The following is a 22,027-nucleotide window of genomic DNA, read 5'->3' as shown; positions in this document are numbered from 1 at the left end:
CCTATCACATAGGGATCATGTTAATGCCTGTTTATCACAGGGCACTGTTGTGAAAGGCACGAGGAGAAAACACACAAAGCCCCTAAAACTGCTGAGTTGTGTAACTAACTCTGCCCTCATTATTAGGCCTAAATCTACCCCACTTGACAGTCCCACCCTTGACTGATTTCTGCTCTTCAAAAGAATGTGTAGCAACCACTGCTCACAGGGCAGCCTGTCACATCCCCTAGGCTTCTAGCACAAGTAAACAATTAAAATGTATTTTTACAATGCTGGAGAGTGAGCTGAAGGCCTCCTCAGTGCCAGGCAAGTACTGTGTCTCGGTCTCTGTAACTTTGCATGGTTCCTCTCTTCCCTTCTCCATCATATACGATTGGCAGAGGAAATCCTGTTGCTTCTCTGCTTCTGGTTCACTTGCTGGACCAGCTCACCAAAAAGTCCTCAAACTGTTGTTTACTTTTTTGGGTCCACTTATATTTATAATAACTTAAGTTTTGAAGATTGTTTATAGTAAGATACACTATAATTGTATCATAGTGAAATTGGTATGTTTTAAAATTATACATGACCCACTGTTGAGTTTTTGGTGTTATTTATATGAGCTAAGCACAGATCCATGTCAGATACATCCTTTACAACTACGTACTGCAAGCCTGTGTGTCTTGCCTTTGCATTTTCTGAATTGTCTTTTGATTAAGAGAAGTCTTCCATTTTAATGAAATCTAGTTTTAAAATAATTTAATGTTATTTTTTTCTGTGATTTTTTTTCCCCAAGTCACATGAACACTGCTACACCTTTTCTTTTAAAACTTCATGGTTTTAACTTTTACATTTTGGGCTATAATTTGTCTCAAACTAATTTTATGGATAGTATGAGAAAGAGGTTGAGTAAAATTCCATCTGTAATGTGACCAGTTATCACTATTCTTCATTGAACTGCTTTAATACTTTTAGGAAAAAGTGAAAACTATTTTCCATCTTATTTGCCTATGCCACCCATTTTCTCTGAATTCCTATACATCTTGAAATTTGATATTATAAAGCTTCCGATTTCTTTAGATTGATTTGCTATTTTAGATCCTTTGAACTCCTGGAGAAATTTTAGAATAATCTATTAATTTCTATAAAATCCTTTTGGAATTATAAATCTATAACTCAGTTCTGGGTGAAATGATATCTTTACAATGTTGAATCTCCCAATCCATGAACATAGTATATGTTTCTTCATCTATTTTACTTTTTAAATTTTCTCATTAGTAATGTACAATTTTCAGTGCTAAAATTCATGCACATTTTGAATGCAAAATGTTTACTTCCAACTTTTATGTTGTTTGTTGTCACTGTTAATTACTTTAAATAATTCTCCAATTGTTTATTAAATTATATCAGCATTTGCAAGTTGAACTTGTATGTTAAGCTATTGCTGAATCTTCACAAGAGCTTCAGTGACTATTTGATGCATTTCATACAGTTACTTTGGTAAATCATGACATCCTCTGTAGACTGACAGTTTCCCTGGCTCCTTTCCAGTCTTTCTGTCTTCTGGTTCTTTTTCTCATCTTAGTGCAGCAGCGAGGACTTCTAGTAAGATATTGCAGTGGGACAATGAGGGTAGCTTCCTTGTGTTCTTCAAATTAGGATGGAAAGAAAAGCATCCAATATTTTATTTATAGATTCTCTTTATCAGTTGTGAGAAATTCCCTTTCAGTCCCAGTTTGTCAAGAGAATTTAAAAGGATTAACACCTGTTAAAATTTTCTACCTATAGTTATATGGGCTCGTATTTTGAGTGCAATTTGTTTGACTGTCTGGCCTTTGAGATAGGTATCTCTAAATGTTTTATCTTCCTTTGTTTTGAGAATTCAATTCTGAATTGAGAGGGAATTGAGAGTTTAGTGAATTTTGAAGAACAACTCAAGTCTCTTAACTAAACAGAGGCAAATACAAGAAATTTTCTTAAAAAGCAATTATCTGACCCTTGTTTGATTTGGTAACATTTCAATCTTTTATGAATTTATTTTTAAATCCAAAGTATAGTGCTTCATTTTTCCTCAAAATCCCTAGGCAGCTCTTCTCCTTTCTAAATCACATTGTGATAAAGATGTTCATACGCATTCAAGCAAAGTCTAGAATAATTCATGGCCAGTTTGCTTTAAAACCATTAGTCATGCATATTGCAGACCATCTCCCCCAAACTAAATCACTGTGATGGTTTGTGCCTTCCTTTTCTGCTCTGAGCTCTGCTGTGCATGGCCAATAGTCATCACTGTTCATACCTACCATGTTTTATCACCCCACAGGATCACTCAGTTATGAGATTTTATAGCCTGCCAGAAATAAAGTTTTATTTTATGAATCATTTTACACAGGCAAACAGAGCATTTTGCTGGTCAAGGGTGTTTCATCACAACATAATGATGACAAGGAATTTTGGGATTAACTGAATGATGGATGCAGAACTTGAGATGTCATGGCAGATCTCTGGCGTAATCTTTTTAGTCTTTTATGAATGTCATATCCACTGTGCACCATGTAAATTCTGAGTGGCTATTAACATCAATATTTATGAAATTTCCCCGACGTTTAAAGGCATTGAAGTTAACATATCCGCAATCCATTTTTGCTCTTTGTTTTTAAAATAATAACCACTATTACAAATACATTGGAGAAGTCTCCATCAAGCACTATTGGATCATAAGTTCACAGTTGGTCCCATGTACATCAGGTTTTCCACGAATCCTAGAATTTGAATACCCCTTCTATTCCCTAGTATGATTTCAAGGATATATTATTTTAGTAAGAGCAAATAGACTCTTGATAATTTTCCTTCCTTAATAAACACGTGGAAGATCCAAGATTTGTTTTTTATGTCTAGAATGCATTTTGGTGTGCAATGGAGCTGGATGTGAGAAAAGTGCACCTTGGGAACCAGGGACTGAAGACTCTTGGCTGAGGGACTCATGGACATCATGGCAGGATGTAGCCTCTCTTAGGATAACTTTGGGGAACTCCTCCAGAATGTACCATGCTTGTCTGGTTGAAATAATATTTCAAGGAATTCTTGTGTGTGTGTGTGTGTGTGTGTGTGTGTGTGTGTGCATGTGCACACACGCATGGGGTTTATCAGGCAATTCATTAGTTAGCTAGCTATTGCTGAACAATAAATTACCCTAAACTTAGCAGATTAAGACTGCAAACACACATTACATCACAGTTTCAGTGGAGCAAGGAATATGCATGTGCTTACTTGGGTGACCGGAGCTCAAGTTCTTGGTCATGTTGCAATGAAGCTGTCAACAGGCTGTCATAACATGAAGTAGAGTTGTTAGTATATACTGAGGTATTTTGAAATAAGTATTTATGTAGACAAGCCATGCTGGTCTGACTAACATGCGCTTTATCATTCATACCTGCCATTTTTATGTGTGTGTGATGCAAAATCTACTTTCTTATCAGTTTTTAAGTTCATTATCTCAAAATAACAATTCTCTATCAGATCTCATGGTCATGGCAATGTTATATTATTTCAAGGGGATAATTAGAAGGAGAAAAATAAGACTTTAAAAAACCTATTCGTTTCCATTACAGGCCTTACTCTGAGAAGATATACACTGGTTGATTGTAGGCCAGCCATGCAATATCTTCAAGGCATCCTCTGGGAAGGACATGGCAGCAAATGTCTTGGGAGTCCTCATTTAAAAAGACAAGGGAGGCCCGAAGACAAGAGCTGCTGTCCAAGAGCAAGGAGGAGGCTGGTACTCATCTTGGGTCATGTCCACAACAGCTGCATCAGGGCAGCATGCTTGGTCACCCTTATTTTCGAGGTGACGAAACTGAGGCTGAGTAACCTGCCTAGAGGTCATATGGTTAGTGTGTAATCAGAGCTGACAATTCAGCTCAGGACATTGGCTCCTACTCCATTAGCTTCCCCAGCAAATCACTTGATCCTCTGCCCCCCTACTGCTGGTGCGCTGGTGTGGGCTGGTGCAGCTCTTCAGGCAGTGCCCCAGCTTGTGTGGTTACTGTCAGGATTTTGTGGTAGAATGAGGTCACCCTGTGATGCCTCTAGTGATGTTCCACTGAGGGGGCTGAACTGATGTCAGAGATGAGCCCCAGCCCAATAACAGGGCCTTCTGCTCCCTTGCTCTTCCTGACACTCCTGTGCCAGTATGGTGGCTCTTCAAGATCTTAGCTGTGCGTTGAGTGACTCGAGAGTTGGGAGTTGGAGATTGTGACTCTGCCAGTGTCTCTTCCATACATCTAAGGACCCCTGTGCACAGCTGGTCCACAGCCCTAGCCTCTTGGCCCTCCTGGTTCCCTCTGCGTATTCACAGTACAACAGTTGCTCCTTAGAGGCTCCAGATCCTGAAGTTTTATTATCTGTGTCAACTCAGGTGAAAGTATAGAAATGCTCAGCGGTGAGTATGACCTCCCATGAGGTCAGCAGTCTAAAGCTGCATGCCGCTTCCCTCTCATTGTGTAGGCATCGGGTCCCTGTATCCCAAGGAGCCGGGCACAGCATGGCAGGGGGAAGATCTGAGACATGGCAGTCATGCAACATGATTATCTCTGTTGTAATTATTTCATTTTTAATTAGTTGCAGATATTTCTCTTCTAGCACCCAACTTACAAATTAAACTTGATTACAGTTATATACATAGAGGAAGGAATATAGTATTTGTATGGTCTGGTTTTATCTCAGGTTTCAGACATCCATGGAAGCCCTGGAATGTATGCCCTGTACGTTAGGAAGCACAGTCATGTGCTGGCGTGAAGGAAGTTCTGAAAGTCAAATGGTTATTTGGGCTGTACATGGGAATACCCCCCCCCCCCCCCCCGCTGTCAACTCCATGACAGAGGCTGCTCAGCTGAGGCCTGTGGCGCTTGGGAAATCGCTCAGAAGGTCATTTTCTTCCTCCCCACACACCACTACTCTCTGTTATTCTTTTAGCTATTTGGAATGTAATTTTGTAGGCAGTTTTTAATATCATAACTGTGATAAAGGACCTTTTATTCAGACCATACTTTTCTCTTGTGTAATTCCTGATTCAACTCTTCTCAGTATCTATCTGTTTCATATTACATAATATTAGGCTTTTAACAGATCTGAAACTTTTTCCTAATTTCCTCTTGTGTTCTACTCATTATATGTGTTTTAATTCTTTAAACTAGTCCAGTGGGTACAGGAGGAGACAGAACTAGGCAGATGTGTGTGTGTGTGTGTGTGTGTGTGTAGACAAAGTCTCTGAGAAGATATCTGTCATAGGCCTCATCGTGCTGAACTAATGTTACCTCTTGGTTCTAAGTTGTTGACAGACAAGCACATTTACAGGACAAGAGAGGACCAAACAAACAAGGGCAGACTCAGTTATGTGATAAAATAAAACAACAAATCTCACATGCCACACTCTATGAAGCCTAATCGCAATTGTGCCCAGGGTAATTGTCCTAGAGACACTAACTCTTCCAAGAGTCTGCAATTAGTGCAAACATCACAGGTTTCATATGAACCAGCAAGACTGTGGTTTGCCTCTAGATTGGTGCTTGTCCCCGGGAAAAGAACAATCTTTCATCCAAATAGACTAGGGTCACAAAAAGCCAGTACATGCAGTAGAAACAAGTCCCAGTGCCTTTATCAATGGCTTCTCAGTCAGCCCCATTTTCAGCCACATTCAGAGAGTCCGGTTTGATCGCATGCTCATTCAGTCCCGGTCCAGCTGGATTTGGTGAGCTCCCATTAGAACAGGCACACTGTCTCAGTGGGTGAACCAACCCCTCAAGGTCCAGACTTCCTTGCTCATCTTCTCCCTCCTTCTGCTCTTCAAGGAGGGAGGGGGAGGGAGGAGAGTGAGTGGGGGAATAGGAGAGGGATGGGAGGAGGGAGAGGAAGTGTAAATTTTTGAATGGAAAATAAATAAATAAATAAATAAATAAAAGAACAATCTTTTCCCCTGACCTCTCTGCACTGTATTCAGTAACCAGCACTCTTCCTCACACATGCTGGTTTTCATCCTCATTCAGAGGCCTCATCCATCTGTGTCAGCCTGCCCCTCCCTGATTGCCTTGCTGATGCTCTCTCCATCTTGTCCTGGGTCTTGGCTTCTCTAAGCTTCATGATATTTGCAGCTTCTGTTTCCTTGGCTGAAGACTCTGAAGCAGGGGCAACTTGCAGCATTGGGGGAAGAGGGATTGGAGAAGCTTGGGGGCTTAATACTAAGGCCCTGGCTCTGTTGTGAATCTGAATTAATGGGACCTGGGAAATGGGGAGCTCACAGCTGCAGGATGGGGCCCCCACAGCACGGAGCATGCACTGCCCTGAGCATCTAGGACACAAGCAGCTCTCTTAGTAGTTTTCTCTGAGGCCTGGTTCTTCCAGAACATAGACAGGCAAGACAGGATTTGGGCTCCAAGCTCCCTTCTCCCTGGAACTCACTGAAAAGTGCTTGACTGGATGAAAAGAAAGGGCTTTCCCCGCCTGAAGTTTCCTGTATGGAGAAGATCTGCAGTTCAACACTTGCTCCTTCTCTGAGGACCATCTACCCTCCCCGTGGCCTGAGGCAGGGCCCAGTGCTTCCGGGTTCTTGACATCCTATTAGAAAACGAAATAGAGATGCACATAGACTGTAGAGGAGCAAGGAAACTTTATTCAAATTAAAGTGATTAATGATTAGAAAGGAATACATTGTTGAGACCCACAACAGCCCACATGAGTAAGGGAACTTAAAGGCCCTCATCATTATTTAAAGCTTCATTTTATGGTGGTTAAGAGTTATTACAGGGCATAGTTTTGGTGGTCTTTATTTTGATTGGCAAATTAAATTATATAACCATTTTCCTATTGCACATACCCCTTCCCATAATACATCTCATTTTAATTATTTACATGCCAAATGATTTGTACATATATAGACATGGTTTGGGCATATGTGAAGAATGACAGAATGCAATCAGTCTGAGTCTGAGGATTGTTAATGGGAAAAGACACTTACTCCCTTGCTCAGAGCAGGGTGTGCATGTAGCTTGATGCCTGTTGGGGGTTAAAGGTTGCTAGGTGCATTGTTAGGAGAGGAGTGTGTAAGTATAGTCCATGTAGGTAAAAGTCCCAGGCTGCCAAGTGTATTTGCAGAAGAATGGTGTGTGAATAGCTAAAGCCAAGCAGAGTCCCAGGTTGCTAAGCCATTCCCTACGCCTGTCTGCCTTATTTCCACCCAGTTCTCAGATGCAGCAGAAATAAATTCAGACTAATTCCAGAAGAAAACCTATGTTTTCACAAGTAAAAGGAAGAGAACAGCTTCTCTATAAAGGTCTAGCATCACGGACTGCAAGGCTAGGCCTTTTAAAAATGACATTCTGGCTGGGTACAAGGCTATGTGGACACAACATTTTACCTATAGTCCTGTTATCAAGGATGGATGTCACCTCTGCAGGCTGGATGACTGACACTTCTGTAGGCTAGGGGATCTCTGGTCAGATGGTACCAGGCTCCACCTATCTTCTTGCATGGTAAGCTCCTGTGTCACAATCAGGATTGGGCTGACTGGCCCAAATCCCCTCCTGTGCCGTTGACACCAGGGTGGCAAGGACTAATATTACCAAATGGAAAGTTTGGGCCTCCATCAGAACATGCGAATCAAATGTCCCCTGAGCAGGAAAGAAGACAAGACAGTGACTGCCAAATAAGAGTCTCAAATACCCACGCTGTGCTACCCACAGACCTTTGCTTCTTCACATGCGTCCTTCCTGCTCTGATGGAGGGCACTGCAGAGGAAAGCCTCCGTCCTCCCTGGCCTCCGTCCTCCCTGGCCTCCATCCTCTCTGGCCTCCTTGTTGGCCCATGCGGAGGTATCACTTACACTGGGGTTCATGCACAGTAGAGAAAGTCTACATGGTCTGATTTGGGATCACTGCAGGTGGCCCTCATTATTGCTTGTTCCCAGGCATCCTTTGGGAGTCTTTAGAAAGCTGTCTGCTGTGATCTGCATGCAGATCGTGCCATCCAAACCCATGGGGACCTGGCCACCAGTGTAGCACTGGAGGGAGGGAGGTCCTTTAATGTAAATTAATGTCTGTCTCTTTAGGCTGGATTAGATCTTCCAAGAATGGGCTGCTTAAAAGCAAGTCACCTCCTTTGTTCCTCCTCTCTCTGATACTCATTCACCTTCATCCTCACAACCTTCCATCATGGGTGCCCTCTGCTTGTCAAGACAGCATTGGGAACGTCACATGCAGTTCCCAACCTTGAACATTTGTGCTTCCAGAGCCTTGGGCTAAATAACCTTAGTTTGTAAATTACTCAGGCTTGGGTATTTCGCCATAGCACCAGAAAATGGACTGAAATGGTGTCCCAGAAATATTCCCAACTTTGTGCTCCTTGCTTCTGTTGCTCAGATTTCTGTTCCCAGAGCTAGGCCCCCGCATTTCCCTGAAACCTTTCCGTTCTTCTCCTACCCACATCTCCTTTTCTGGCCATCTTGGGTTAAGACCAACAAAACCCTCATCACTTCTCACTTATCTTCTTGTTCCTTCAGAGCAGCAAAAGGCCTGGCTGATGTCTCTGAAGCACTAGCATCCAGTCCGGATGATTCAGGCAAACATTTTGAAGACTTATATTCAATGCAGAAAACACTTTGGAAACAAACACATGTGTGTTCTGGGTGGTATTTTACTATAAATGTCTATCAAACCTACAAATACGTCAGCCTCAGAATGTACTAGAGCCAGAAAGCTTCTAAAGGTTTTTTAAAGGGATTAGCAATGCATATGAATAGGACCAGGTATGATAATTATTCCTGCAACAGTCTCTCAATGGGCAATTAGAGGATTAACCATACAATTTGATCAAATGCTCAGGCCATTTATGCACTGTACTTAACAGGTCTAGGAATATATCTATTTGTCTTAATATAACAGTCATCCTTAAAAGAATCACTCAACTGAGTCATTTACCACCATTAATTAAATTGAAAGCACTGCTACTTGGCATAACACAGCAAAACATAATGATTTTTCTGTCTCCAACATCACAGAGAACTTCAGGTCTCCTTGGAATTTCACAACCATAAGGCATTAGTCCTGTGTGGATGGCGGCTCCAGATCAAAGGCCTTGCATATATATACACACACTTTATGTACTATCTGTGTAAGTCTTATGTAAGAAAAAAATGGTATGACTAAAGGTTAATTGTAGAACTACAAGCAACAATACCGGGAGAACTATTAACTTGGGTAGCAATGAAGACACAGATGTCCAGATCTTAAAAGCAAGCTTCCTGCTTTCTGCAAGTGAATCACCGACATTATGACCAGAGTTCCCTTTATAAGTGAACTCAGAGTTTCCCAGTCAAGATTCAGCTCGATACTCTGATTTAGCTATTTCCTTTACAAGAGACATTTGCTTTGAAAATATCATGACTCTTTATAGTGATTATATATCTGTATATTTGTTCCCTAAGGGCTCCATCCAAAACATTTGTTACCTCTTGGGGGTTGCTTAATCCTCGGGACAAAGTTATGAAAGCCACAGGTCTCTCTCTGCTATTCTTTCATAACCTTAGGGGTTTGGGCTTCGATACAGAGTGGATGTGGTTGTTTCTAGCTTTGTCTAGAGAAACTTCAGTTTATAGGCGATGTCACATTGCTCATGAAGCATGAGTTCTGTGGGTCATTTGGCAGGGTGAGAGGCCTCCAGAACACTGAGTCTGCTTCTTCCAAGGTGTCTTGAAGAGTGGCCTGGAGTACCTTCTGTTAGAAATGCTGGCCTTCTCCACCTCCAGCACAGGTGTCTTTGGGGAATTGCTGTCAGCCAAGAGTTAGGAAGTAGCCGTGTTTGTGCACACTGTTCTCTCTGGGAGGAAGAAACCTCTGAGTAAGTCTACTTCTTGACATATGTGTGCCCTGAGCAAAGATACAGCCAAGTCTGCCCATTGGGCTCACTGGGGCTCAAGAGAGTGGGAATGCACCTGGATCATTTTGCTGTTCTTGATACCTGCAAGAAGTTTGTGAGGACCAAGACTTTAATCAGACTCAGCAGGGTCCTGATCTGCTCCATCTTCTGCCAGGGTGGCCTCGAGTGATGATGGATAAAGTTTTTCTTGACTTTCTCATCTTTCTCCTCCTCCTCTTTCTCCTCCTCCTCTTTCTCCTCCTCCTTTTTCTCCTCCTCCTCTTTCTCCTCCTCCTCTTTCTCCTCCTCCTCTTTCTCCTCCTCCTCTTTCTCCTCCTCCTCTTTCTCCTCCTCCTCTTTCTCCTCCTCCTCCTCCTCCTCCTCCTCCTCCTCCTCCTCCTCCTCCTCCTCCTCCTCCTCCTCCTCCTCCTTCTTCTTCTTCTTCTTCTTCTTCTTCTTCTTCTTCTTCTTCTTCTTCTTCTTCTTCTCTGCTTAGTCAAAGCAGGGTCATGCTAAGTTGCCCAGTCAGGCCTCAAACTTTTAATCCTCTTGCCTCAGCCTTCCAAGGACCAAGATTCTAGGTGTAAACTTCTATCCCTGGCTTAGTTTTCTCATTGAAAGTGCAGAAAAGAATGCTGGCTATGGACATTCATGGTGACATTTAAATTCAGTGTTTCCAAATGGATATTCAGTCCAGCAAATATTTGCTGCAGCTGCTGCTGTCACTGCTTCAGTGCAACCTCATAGATTCTGTTGCTTGATTTATATTGCTTATTTATTTCTGTTTATAATCTTTCATTTATAAGTTGACAAGTAATAATTACACATGTTTGTTGTATTGTGTGGTAACTCCAGGAATGCACATAACACATTGATCAAACAGGAGTAATTAACGTCTCTCTTTCCTTGTTTATTTACTGTTCTTTGTGTCTGGAGCTGCTACACGCCTAATTGTATTCTTCATAAAACATGTAACAGGTTGTTGTGAACTATGATGTTAAGTTAATACTCCTGTCTTTATTTTGATGTGTACTGTCCAGTCTTTCTCTCCTCTCTCTTTACAGCTTCTAGTAATTACAACTCTCTTTGAAAGACCATTAGGGTCCACATGTTAGTGTAGGTAAGTGATAACTGTCTTTCGGCATCTGGTGTGTTTCACTGAGCTTTGTGTATTTCAGCTTCATTCTTTTTTTGAGACTGAATAATATTCCATTGGATCTATACACTATAATGTCTTTGTGCCATGCTGGTGGACAGCATATGTTAAGGGTTAAGCACATATCCTGGTTTCTGTGACTAGTGCTGCAACGACTGTCAATCGTGTAGCTGCTTCTTCAGCACACTGCTTTGATTTTCTTGGCTAAGTACCCAGTGAAGAGATTGCTGAATCACTCAGTGGTCCATAGCGTTCTCCAGAATACCGTACCAGTCACATTCCCAATAGCAGTGTAAAGGTTCTCCTTTCTCCACCTCCACACTAACAGCTGTTATTTTCCTAACTTTATCTTGACTGTCTACAGTGACAACTGCAGCACAGATAAGTGAGACCATGGCAGCTGTTCTGGATGGACCACAAAGTGCAGATGCAGAAACATCTGTAGTGATGCTCAGAGCCATGAGTGCTCTGTACCCTCCACCTGACTCAGACCCTGTGAGGAGGAAAAGCAGAAACATTGCCTTTTGTAGTATCATGGGAAGTGGTTAAAGGTAAAATAGCATTGCGATTTTTAATGGATTATATTATAATTTCATAATGCTCTTGGAACATGGTGTTCCCAAACACATGATCGAGGAGCTGCTGTCGGTTATACCAGGTTTCATTTGTTTGTCTTCTAGAAAGTTAGAAAACCAGAAACACGTGTACTTACAGAGATTATCTATGGAAAAGGTCACCAAACCATTCTTTTTCTTGCACGATTTCTCAGGCATGATCTCAGGAGTATATACACTGTTGAGGTGTAGTGACTCTGCAGCTCGCCAATAGAGCCCTGTAGAGTGAATGGGATCAGTGCCCATTGCTAACACTATTGTGTTTCTTCTGTGCTTAGCAAGCAGGAGCTAAGGCAGAGAGTGGTCTCTATCTTTTAGGAGCTGAATATTAAAACACGGCATCTCAGTGTCTTAGAAGTAAAGCAGAAGATGAAGCTTTTAGCAGAGAAATTCTGGCAAGAAGGTGGAACTGACTTGAGCCTCAGGCCCATGGGTAGAGAGAGGAGGTGGCACCCCAACTAGGGATGTAAGGATGCTCGTGCCCATGGGGGCAGGTATGACAGTAAATCAAACTTAAAGACATATATGGAGATATGGAACTATGTCTTAGGGTCATGTCATGTAGGAGAGGTGGATGTTAGCCCTATTCTGACAGAGATGAACTGGGGAGACAAGACAGGCGATGCTAGGAACAGGTGAGTGTGTGTGTGTGTGTGTGTGTGTGTAGTGGGATGAGGGGTTGGGCCTGGAGTCAGGCCACAGGGATGGAGTTGTAGAGGTGGAGGAAAAGGATGTTATAGAGCAGTGGTTCTCGACCTTCCTAGTGTTGCGACCCTTTATTACAGTTCCTCATGTTGTGATGACCCCCCAGCCATAAAATAAGTATTTACTACTTCATAGCTATAATTTTGCTACTGTTATGAATCATAATGTAAATATCTGACATGCAGGATATCTGACACACAACCTGCTAATGGGGTCGCGGCCCATAGGTTGAAAACTGCTGTTATCGGGGGGAAGAATAAAGGATACTTACAAGGTGCATGGGCAGGTGATGAAGACAGCTGGAGTTTGTGGGCCTGAAAACTTGCAAAGTCATAGTGAGAGGTAAGAAAACAGGGGCGGAGATGTTTGAGCCACTCAGTGATTTTTAAATAACCCCAAGGGCGGGAAGAGCTGTGCTTAGTCAAGGAGGAGCCAAGGGTGAGGTAGGAACCCAGAGAGGCACAGACTGTGTCAGGGAAGGATCCTGGGATATCTATAGTGAAATGAGCAGCTGTGCCCTGGGCCACCCTCACTGGCCACTGGCCAGACTTCTGCCTCATTTGTGACTTCACAGGTTTACAGAGAGCATGCTCAGATGTTGACTTTACTCATGCCATGCTTTCCTGGCTCCATGGTTGCTGGGGAGTAAGGGGAACAGAGAAGGTGACCCATGGCACAAACTTTAAGCTTAAGAAGTTCTGGGGCTCTTACACCTGTTGTAGTGTGACAAATATTTTGATCACTTCAGTTATTATAACCATTATGCAATATGTGAAACCCTCGTATCTTACATCTGAATATATATGATAAGTGTATTTGAGTAGAAAAGTCATCTTTGGTACCATAAAGACTAAAAGATCAGAATGAAGAAGTTCACACTAGGAAACAAAATGTTCTTACCTTACGCAAGTTTAGGAAATGGTGACTTTCTTCATCCAGAACTTTCCAGAGCTCCCAACGCCCTGAATGTGCATGGCTGCCTGGGAGATCATGGAGAACCTGCATGTCTATGATGCATATGATGTCTGTAAAAGGCTGCTGCTGAAGAACAGTTGTGGACTTGCACCAGACCCTTGCTTCTGAAAGTGTTTGCATGCAAAGACTGTCCTAGGAATCCCAAGGGACCTGGCTGCGGTGGGTGTGGCCATGAGATGCCACTCATTCTTCAGATATGACTCCCAGAGCCTGGTCCAGATTGGATGGATGATCTAGAGGACATGTGTACACTCACAGCCACAGGTGCTTCGAAAGGAACTGATGTGTGACTGAGGCCCTGGAATGGTTCCCTGTGTCCAGCACCTCTAGGCATTGGCAGGGACCTGTCCTGCTTACCTTGGTAAGTGAGGATGAATATGCTACTTCTTAACTTCCCTTTCTTATGAGGTCAAGGTTCCACAGACAGGCTCATGGAGTTCCTATTTTTCCAGACACCAAGGAAAGAAATATTTTTCCTGCCCTGTTTGATAATCAAACTTGCTAGACTCTTGAGGTTCCCAGTGGTATACAGAGATCATATTTAGGAAATGCTACCAAGACTGAAAAAGCCCACCGGCTTGCAGTGAGTGTGCACACAGAAGCCTGCTACTTCTACGGCATTGTGGATGCTAAGGGAAGCAATGAGCTCCCAGAGCACTGGGAATGAAGATGGAGCCTGTGTACTGAGGAGGACTGAGCAGGCAGAGGCCCAATGGCGGAGAGACACCAGCTGGTAAGGTCCTCACTTTTTTCTACAACCACTGCAGACTTTATAAAAAATAATATTTTTGTTTATCTGCAACATTCAATATGTTGTGTGTGTGCATACATGCATGTATGTGTGTACTTACTTGTATATGCTTATATGGAGGCCAGAGGTTAATGTCAGGTATCTTCCTCAATACTTTGCTTTGGAGACAATGTCTCTCACTGAACTTGAGCTAGCTGGTTTAGCTAGACTGGCTGACTCGTGAGCCCCCAGAATCCACCCTGTTGTTGGGGTTACATAAGTTGGACACGTGTATGACTTTTGATGTGGGTGCTGGAATCCAAACTCAGGTCCCTGGCTTGTGGAACAAGCTCTTTATCCACTGCACCATCTCTCCAGAACCCTCATGCAGCTTCTGGCTACACACACACTTACCTGATGTTTCCAGCTTCAGACAGTATGGAGGGTCTTTGTTCTTCAAACTTCTGTAGTTTGTATCTGTGTCCTGAGGTCCCCACTCTGATGTGGATATAGAAAAATGACTTGTGTATATCGCTGATGACTTTATTTTATAATTAACATCTACATTTTGGCTACATAGAAACCTACTGTACATCATTCAGCCTTTAAAATACTCTTTAGGTTCTTTAGATAATGCGGAGCTGTCCACCTACAAAAGCCTCCTTACATTGTGGTGGTAAACTCTAAGACCCTTCAGAGAATGCCAGTGTTATTTTCTCTGTGGAGCTTGCCTTGACTTCAGGTTGGATTAAATCCCTCTCCTTACAGCTATCAGGCATTCTGGACGGTGCCTCAGGACAGCTCCCAGTGTATGCTGTTCCCAGCCCCGGGCAGCTCAGGGTCTCACCTCTCTGAACCCCATGACCATGATGAAAATTCTAATACTGGTGGGCAGTGCTGATTGCAGCTGCAGTTGCCCTGTCCGTGAGCTGCATGGATTACTTTGCAGGTGCCCTGCTCAGGAAGGGCTTCTTAGGCTCACGTGGCTGCTCCTTGCAGTGGGTTAAGTTTATAGTGACCACGGTCCTATGTACTGTGTGATGTTTTAATGACTATTGCCTGGAAAAGTGCTGTGTCCTTGGAACCTTGTGGTAGTACTTTGGGAGAAGTCAACAGGAAGTAGATCCTTAATGGTTTCTTAGCTGGGCCTTGGATGTAATATTACTGAAAGGAATGCCATTCTCTAGAAGTAAATGTCTAGGCCCTCTCCATCAGTGAACCCAAGCTCAAGTGGTGACCGATTGCTTTGCACTCATACTAAATCGGGAACTAAGTATTTCTTTTCAACCTGGTCATCTTTTGGATCCCTGGAATGTCTCTGACTTTGGTGAGAAGTGCTTCTCTGGATGTAGTTGATATGGGCACTGTCAGATCTGTGGCATCAGCAGCTTGGCATGCTGCCAAATGGTTGGTGTGGTTAAATATCCCACTTGGTTGGACTCTGTGTTTCTAGTTCTGGGGTCTCCTCCTCCTCCTCAAGGCTAAAGCTGCTCACTCCCCACAAAGGTGAAGTTAGGACACGTGCAGCAAGTCCTGCCCCAGAAGGATGGAATGTAAGCCCAAGCCACAGATATGAGGGTCAGAACAAGGGAGTTAGAGAGCCTGCATAAGGTGCTCAGCGGTTTCTTTAGCATGAATAGGGATCACTCCAAAGCTTTCTGGCTTCTGGCATTTTGTTACCTTCAGTTTATCAGAGTGGATGTCTATAAGGATGGGTCAATCACTCCAACTCAGCCCCAAGAGGTTTTTTCCCTGTGTTTCTAGGAAACTATTGATTAACTGCCCCATTTTCAAATCACTGAAAACAAATACCTTTGTCTACAACAGAAGTAGGCAGACTATGTCCTGTTCCATCCAGTCTGCTTCCAATTTTTATGAATAGAGTTTTTTTCAGAACAGAGCATGCTCGCTCATTTAGACATGACAATGGCTGCAGCTACACCCTGAGGGCAGAGATGAGTGGCACACTACTTTATCTACAAAATAAAAACTGAATATCACATGTTTTTTTTCCTCATCACTTTTAAAATTTATTTTACATATCAACCACAGTTTCCCCTTCCTCCTCTCCTCCCACTCCCTTCTTTGCCCCCCTGCACCTCCCCCCATCCATTCCTCCTCAGTTTCCATTTAGATGGGGTAAGAGAATCAACAAAGCTTGGCATATCAAGCTGAGATAGGATCAAGCTCCTCCCCGCTGTATCAATACTGAACAAGGCACTCCACCACAGGGAACAGGTTCCAAAGAGCCAGCTCATGCATCAGGAACAGGTCCTGGTTCCACTGCTAGAGGCCCCACAAAACACCAAGCTACACAATTGTCACCCAGTTGCAAAGTGTCGAGGTCAGTCCATTTCCAGCTCTCTAACTGTCTGTTCAGAGTTCATGAGCTCCCACAGGTTCAGGCCAGCTGTCTCTGTGGGTTTCCCTGTCATGATCTTGATACCCCTTGCTCATACAATCCTTCCACCCTCTCTTCAACTGACTATAGGTCTGTGCATCAGGTACTGGATGAAGGTTCTATGATGACAACTAGGGTAGTCACTAATCTAATTACAGGGGAAGGCCAGTTCAGGCATCCTCTCTTCTATTGCTAGGAGTCTTAGGGTCATCCTTGTGGGTTCTCAGGAGCCTCCCTGGCACCAGGTTTCTCCATAACCCCACAGTGGTCCTCTCTATCAAGATATCTCCCCAACACTCTCCGGCTCTATTCAGCTCACACCTTGACCATCTTGGTCCCTCATGTTCTCATTCCCCATCCCCTCCCATCTGTGTTCCCCCATTTACCAAGGACATCCCACCCCCTTCCTCTTCCCTGAGAGATCCTTGGGTCCCTCTTAGGGTCCTCCTCCTAGCTTCTTTGGGGTTGAGGATTGTAGTCTGGTAATCCTTTGCCTGACATCTAATATCCACAAACATGAAATGCTTCACGAATTTGCACGTCATCCTTGCGTAGGCGCCATGCTAATTCTTCTCTGCATCATGCCAATTTTAGTATACATGTGAAGCGAGCACACCACTTAGTCTTTACAGCAGAGTTTGCTGTTTGTGTATGTGGTAATACAGGAGCTCTGAACGCACCAGGATCTCTCTGCTAGGTGTTGAGACATGCTGATGAACCAGACCTCAGCTATAGCAGAAAAGATCACATATGAAATAAGTGACCCTGCTTTACTAAAAATAAAAATGATGCTACCAATAAAGGAATAGATATTAATCATGAAAACAGTGATACATTAAAAAACACCAATCATGATTGCTCTGGCTTTTTTTTTTTTTTAAATCACACCTGTATGGAATGTGCAGCTGTTCTTGTGAGTTTTTCTAGGCCAGATTGCATTTTTCCTTAGAGCAGACATTGAAAACAAAAGCTATCTGAGCATGCTGTTCAAGCCTCCATCTCTCACAGACAGGGGCTGACTAAAGTCTGAGGTGGCCTGGTAGCTCTTTCCCTACTAGCTGTCCTCCATATTTTATGGTCTGGTCTTGCCTAGTTGCAGCCCATGTCTTGAAGTTTTAAGCCTTCTTGCTTAGTAGGTATGTGCCATCTTTATCCCTGACTCTCACTCATCTTTCTGATTTAGCTCTTCAACCATTGTCTTTGCAAGGTTCTGTTCAAGTGTCTGATTGATTTGTCTGAGTCCCTTCCTAAGAAGAAACGTTTAGATTCTCTTTTGTGTGGCAACAGTTTACATATAAATTATATCATTGCTAATTGCATTCTACCTCTGTGAAGGTCAATCTCCATTGTCAGTTGGGTTGGATTTGGTATCTGATCTGGCGATAGACTCCCTCAGGGAGCCTACTGTTGTTGTCTGACCAAGTTAACTTCCTTCAGGTCAGTCCCAGTTTCAGGGAAACGAAGTTCTTGCAGAAGCGTGTTCTCTCTGTCACCTCCCTAGATCCCACCGAGGAGAGGGAAATAAGCAGGGCACAGATACTTCAGTGTGCGGAAGAAGAAGCAACTGGCCTTGCCTCCCTCCTCCACAGACGAAAGAAGCAGGGTGGACACGCTCTGGTGGGTCTTGTGCTCATATAGAAATCTTCTAGAAACGTCAGTGAAAGGTTTTGAAAGATCCCTGCATTGTCACCTTCAGGGCTGTTCTTTCTCTGAGGGAGCTGGGAGATTTCAGGTTGGAAAGACTCTGAAAGACTCCATCGAGCTGTGATCTCACAAGCTGAAGAGTGAACTGTGGAGGTGGCAGACGGTTGCCCAGGGCATTGTTTCATGAAGATCTCCCTTACGAGAGGTTCCTGAGAGGTTCGTCAACAGACTAGGAGAGCTCTTGCCCCATACAGCTTATCCAACCTCTAAAGGCTTGGGTTCCAATGAGCAACCAATTAACTGCAGATAAAGGCGCTAGACAGAGAAAGAACAAACTTGCCTGCTTCTACCTGATAATGGTCCTTGTGTGCTTAGATCCTGAGACTTAGAAGGGTAAGTTCAAATGAAATACAAGGACAGAGAGACCGGACATTAATTAGGAAGAGACAAGTGTGGCCACATTCACCCGGTCATCATCCCATCTACGCTGTTAGGCTGCAAAACTCTAGGAAGCTGACTCTTTCTGTCTGGATTCCTGATGAGGCGTGCTATCTGCTGTATGCATTCTTTGTTTTTCCTTTTAAATTATAAAATATTTTTCAGCACTAAGGACCAAACATAAGGCTTGATACGTGCTACCACTTAACTATGGCCTCAGCTCTTACTTAGCACTCTGAGACAACGTCTTGCTGCAAGTCTCACGTTAGATTTGTACTCACTGTCCTTCCCAGGAAGGCCTTTAGCTTGCAATCCTCCTGCCTCAGGCTCCCAAGAAGCCATATAAAATTCCTGATAGGATTTTAGTTCTTTGCTCTGAGTTCAGGCAACCAGTGAATGAACGGCTTCTGCCTGCCCCTCACGATGATGCTAACCCTGGCAAAAAGCCTTTTCCTGGGAAGGAGATTTGTTCTAGATGTTACTGTGCTGACGGCTTCAAGGAAATGGCAAAGGGCTGTGCCCGTGTGAGCCTTCTTAAATACACAGATTACAGAGTGATTACATTGTTATTTGGAAGTCAGTGAAGCTGGCTAGAACCAGAGTGCTGACAGAGAGTCGGATTACACAATGATGATACTATAAGCCATGTAGTCCTCCGGCTCTGCCTGCCTGTGGCCCAGGTTCACTCTGGAGTTTACAAAAGTCTCTGAACTCACCTTGTCTTCATGTAATCCATGTTTTCACAGTAGCCTTCTAAAGTGACAGCCAGCGTCACTTCTCCACAATCTGCAAAGTAATATTTAGGGTAAGAGATGGGTTTGCTTTGTTTGTTTGGGTCCCTGTGGCTAGATTCATATAGCTTAGTGGATAGAAACTTGTATATCAATGTCTGTGGTTTGAAACTTGGATTCTTGGACTTTTGTTAAAAGCACTGAACAGTGAGTATGGCCAGGCAAGCTGGTCCTCCCAGTATTTAGTCTTGTGGAAAGTCTAAGACACACAGCAGCTCCCAGGGAAGTCTCTTCAGGATGGTGAAGTGGGACAATACTGGACCACAGGCCGTCTTGGGTAAAGACTAACCCAACCCGGGATAAATTGTTATCTCTCCCAAGGCTCGAGTGAACCACTCTGTGAGCCACTGTGTGGGGTGAAAGAGGAGGAGTAGCAAGATTTTTAGGCCAGAGTGTCCCCCTGGGATGTTTGTCCTCAGAAGATACTTAACAACATTTGTCAGGAAGAAGGCACCGTGTGAATTAGAGGGCAGAGGCCTCGGGTCCTACTAAACATCTTACAGCACACAGGAAATCCCATGCTTGACCTTTCTCCTTCCATCTTGGCAGAGTCAGTTGTGGTATGACACACCAGGTAAGTGCTTTACCACTGAACCGAAGCCTTAGTCCTCAATTATCTTTACTGCATAAATCTATTTTGGAACCTCTGAAGTTAGGGTCTGGAGCGCCAAGATGCTGTGTTAAGGTAGAGTGCTACTGGGAGGTGATAGAGCCCATAAGACTTGGAACCTGGTAGAAGCACCTCTGTAGGAACCGTGGACACTCCTTTCCTGTTCCTTGCTTTTGATTTTCTGCTTTGAGTTGAGTATTTGGTCATGCGCGCTCCTACTGTGATTTGCTGTTTTCATTCAGACCCAAAAGCCATAGACCCTCCAACCATGCACCAACACCTCTAAAAATACAGGTCAAGACAGCTCTTTTATCTTGTGAGTCCAATATCTCCATAATAGTTACAGTTGTTGTTTTGGTAACAGAAGGCTGACTGACTCAACAGGCATAATGGAGGTGGTCAGTTCAATGCTTTTTCTGAAATATAGGGGGGAATTCTACCATTAAGCATAGGGGATAGTCTACTGTGTGCCTCCTTCTCTCCTCTTCAACCTGGCTGGTCAACCGATTAGGAGAGATGATTGAAAGGGCATATTAATTTCTGTGTCAAAGAGCACCTGGAATCTATGTTTAAATTCAATATGATCTGAATGTTGCAGGTATTTTGATTTTTAACATTTTCTTTCAGGGCCATTTCTACGGGGCAGTTTCTTGTCAAAAACCCAGCAACAGCATGCATGGGAGCTGGAAAGGAGCCAATGTTAGGGCATCGCATATGTGGGCTGCAGTTCCCACGCTAAGATATAAAGACCGTTTGGGTAGAGTGGAGGATGCTATCTGTTCTGACACTGAATAAAGAGAAGATGGCTCTATCTGTTGGAAGTCTCTGTCATTCGTCTACAAGCTCTAAGGAGGAGGAACTTGGGTGAAAGGAGATATAACATTTTGGTGGCTTTGGGAACTCTCTAATAGTGCTGTTATATGGTACCTTGATATTCTCAGATCTGGTACTCTTGGTGTTTGATTTTCCATCAATGCTGATGGCTGTTGGGTGATTGATGGCTGTGAAAGTGAGAGCTAGCCGGCTCTTCAGAGGGAGGCGGCCCAGCAGAACCATACGATTCACTCTGGATACTTCTGGTGGCTCTTCCCTGGGCTTCTTACTACCAGGGCTCAGCTCAGAGACCCTAAACAGGTGAGGCATGTCTCCTCTCCTCCACGAACCCCGAGCTAGTGTTGCCTCCGGTGGCTCCGGTGCCCTCTAGATTCCTCTTAGAGTTCTGTCTGGTAGTCAGCATCCTTGGGATCCTGGCCAAGTTAAGCCCCACACTCCAGTGGTCTATACGCACCTCCCTGGGCCTTGGAGGTTGCACGTTAAGATGCTGAAAGAGCTACAGTCATGTCTTTCATCTCTAGCCAGGCCTAGACCTTGAAGGCTGCAGGTTAGAAGGTGAGCAAGCCACAGTTGTGTCTGTCATCTCTAGCCAGGCCTGGACCTTGGAGGCTCTAGGTTAGAAGGTAAGCAAGCCACAGTAGTGTCGGTCATCTCTAGCCAGGCCTCCACAAGGATGCTCTTTTTCTTGGTTAAGAAATTGAAGGTTTCCTAAAGCTAGGACTTGTTTCTGGAAAATGACAAACAAGCTAATGACACCTACATCTATTATTGTTGTTATTATTATTATTAACCCAATCTTTATACTCCATTCTTAGTGAATATGCTTTTAAACTATGAACATAAATTGGCAACATTATGTACTCAATGTCTTGTGTAAGGTCTCAAATATGGAAAGAAAGTGATGTAGGAGATGAAATACCAATGACTCTGATACTTGTTTGTTCTAAAGATCAGAGTTAACAGAATGTTTTATGCAGTTCATTTTGCTGATGCTGCCCCCATTGGCTAATTGTATATGCATATGTAGATGTGTATTTTTGAATGTGTATACACACATATATTCACACACATATATATCCATGTATATTCAAATCTGCATATGCACACATATATGATTAGTGGCTGAAATCAATAATTGCTAAAATCAAATTCTCTTCCTGGGCATAGACTATTATATAACTTATTTTCAATATAAATGTAAAGTTTCTTTGTTTGAGTTATATGTATCTGTCTGTAAGTCATATGTT

The 22,027-nt window shown here is 43.4% G+C and overlaps 1 non-coding gene across 1 annotated transcript; it reads right to left on the bottom strand.

The window, feature by feature from the left end:
• Positions 1–16,973: 16,973 nt before the first annotated feature.
• On the bottom strand, positions 16,974–17,079 carry LOC130886299 (U6 spliceosomal RNA). The gene has a single exon (XR_009058272.1). It is a non-coding gene; the product is annotated as a U6 spliceosomal RNA (small nuclear RNA).
• Positions 17,080–22,027: the final 4,948 nt, after the last annotated feature.

Source organism: Chionomys nivalis, chromosome 13, assembly GCF_950005125.1.
Source record: "Chionomys nivalis chromosome 13, mChiNiv1.1, whole genome shotgun sequence".
In the NCBI taxonomy this organism is placed as follows: domain Eukaryota; kingdom Metazoa; phylum Chordata; class Mammalia; order Rodentia; family Cricetidae; genus Chionomys; species Chionomys nivalis.
This window is presented reverse-complemented; position numbering and strand designations above follow the sequence as displayed.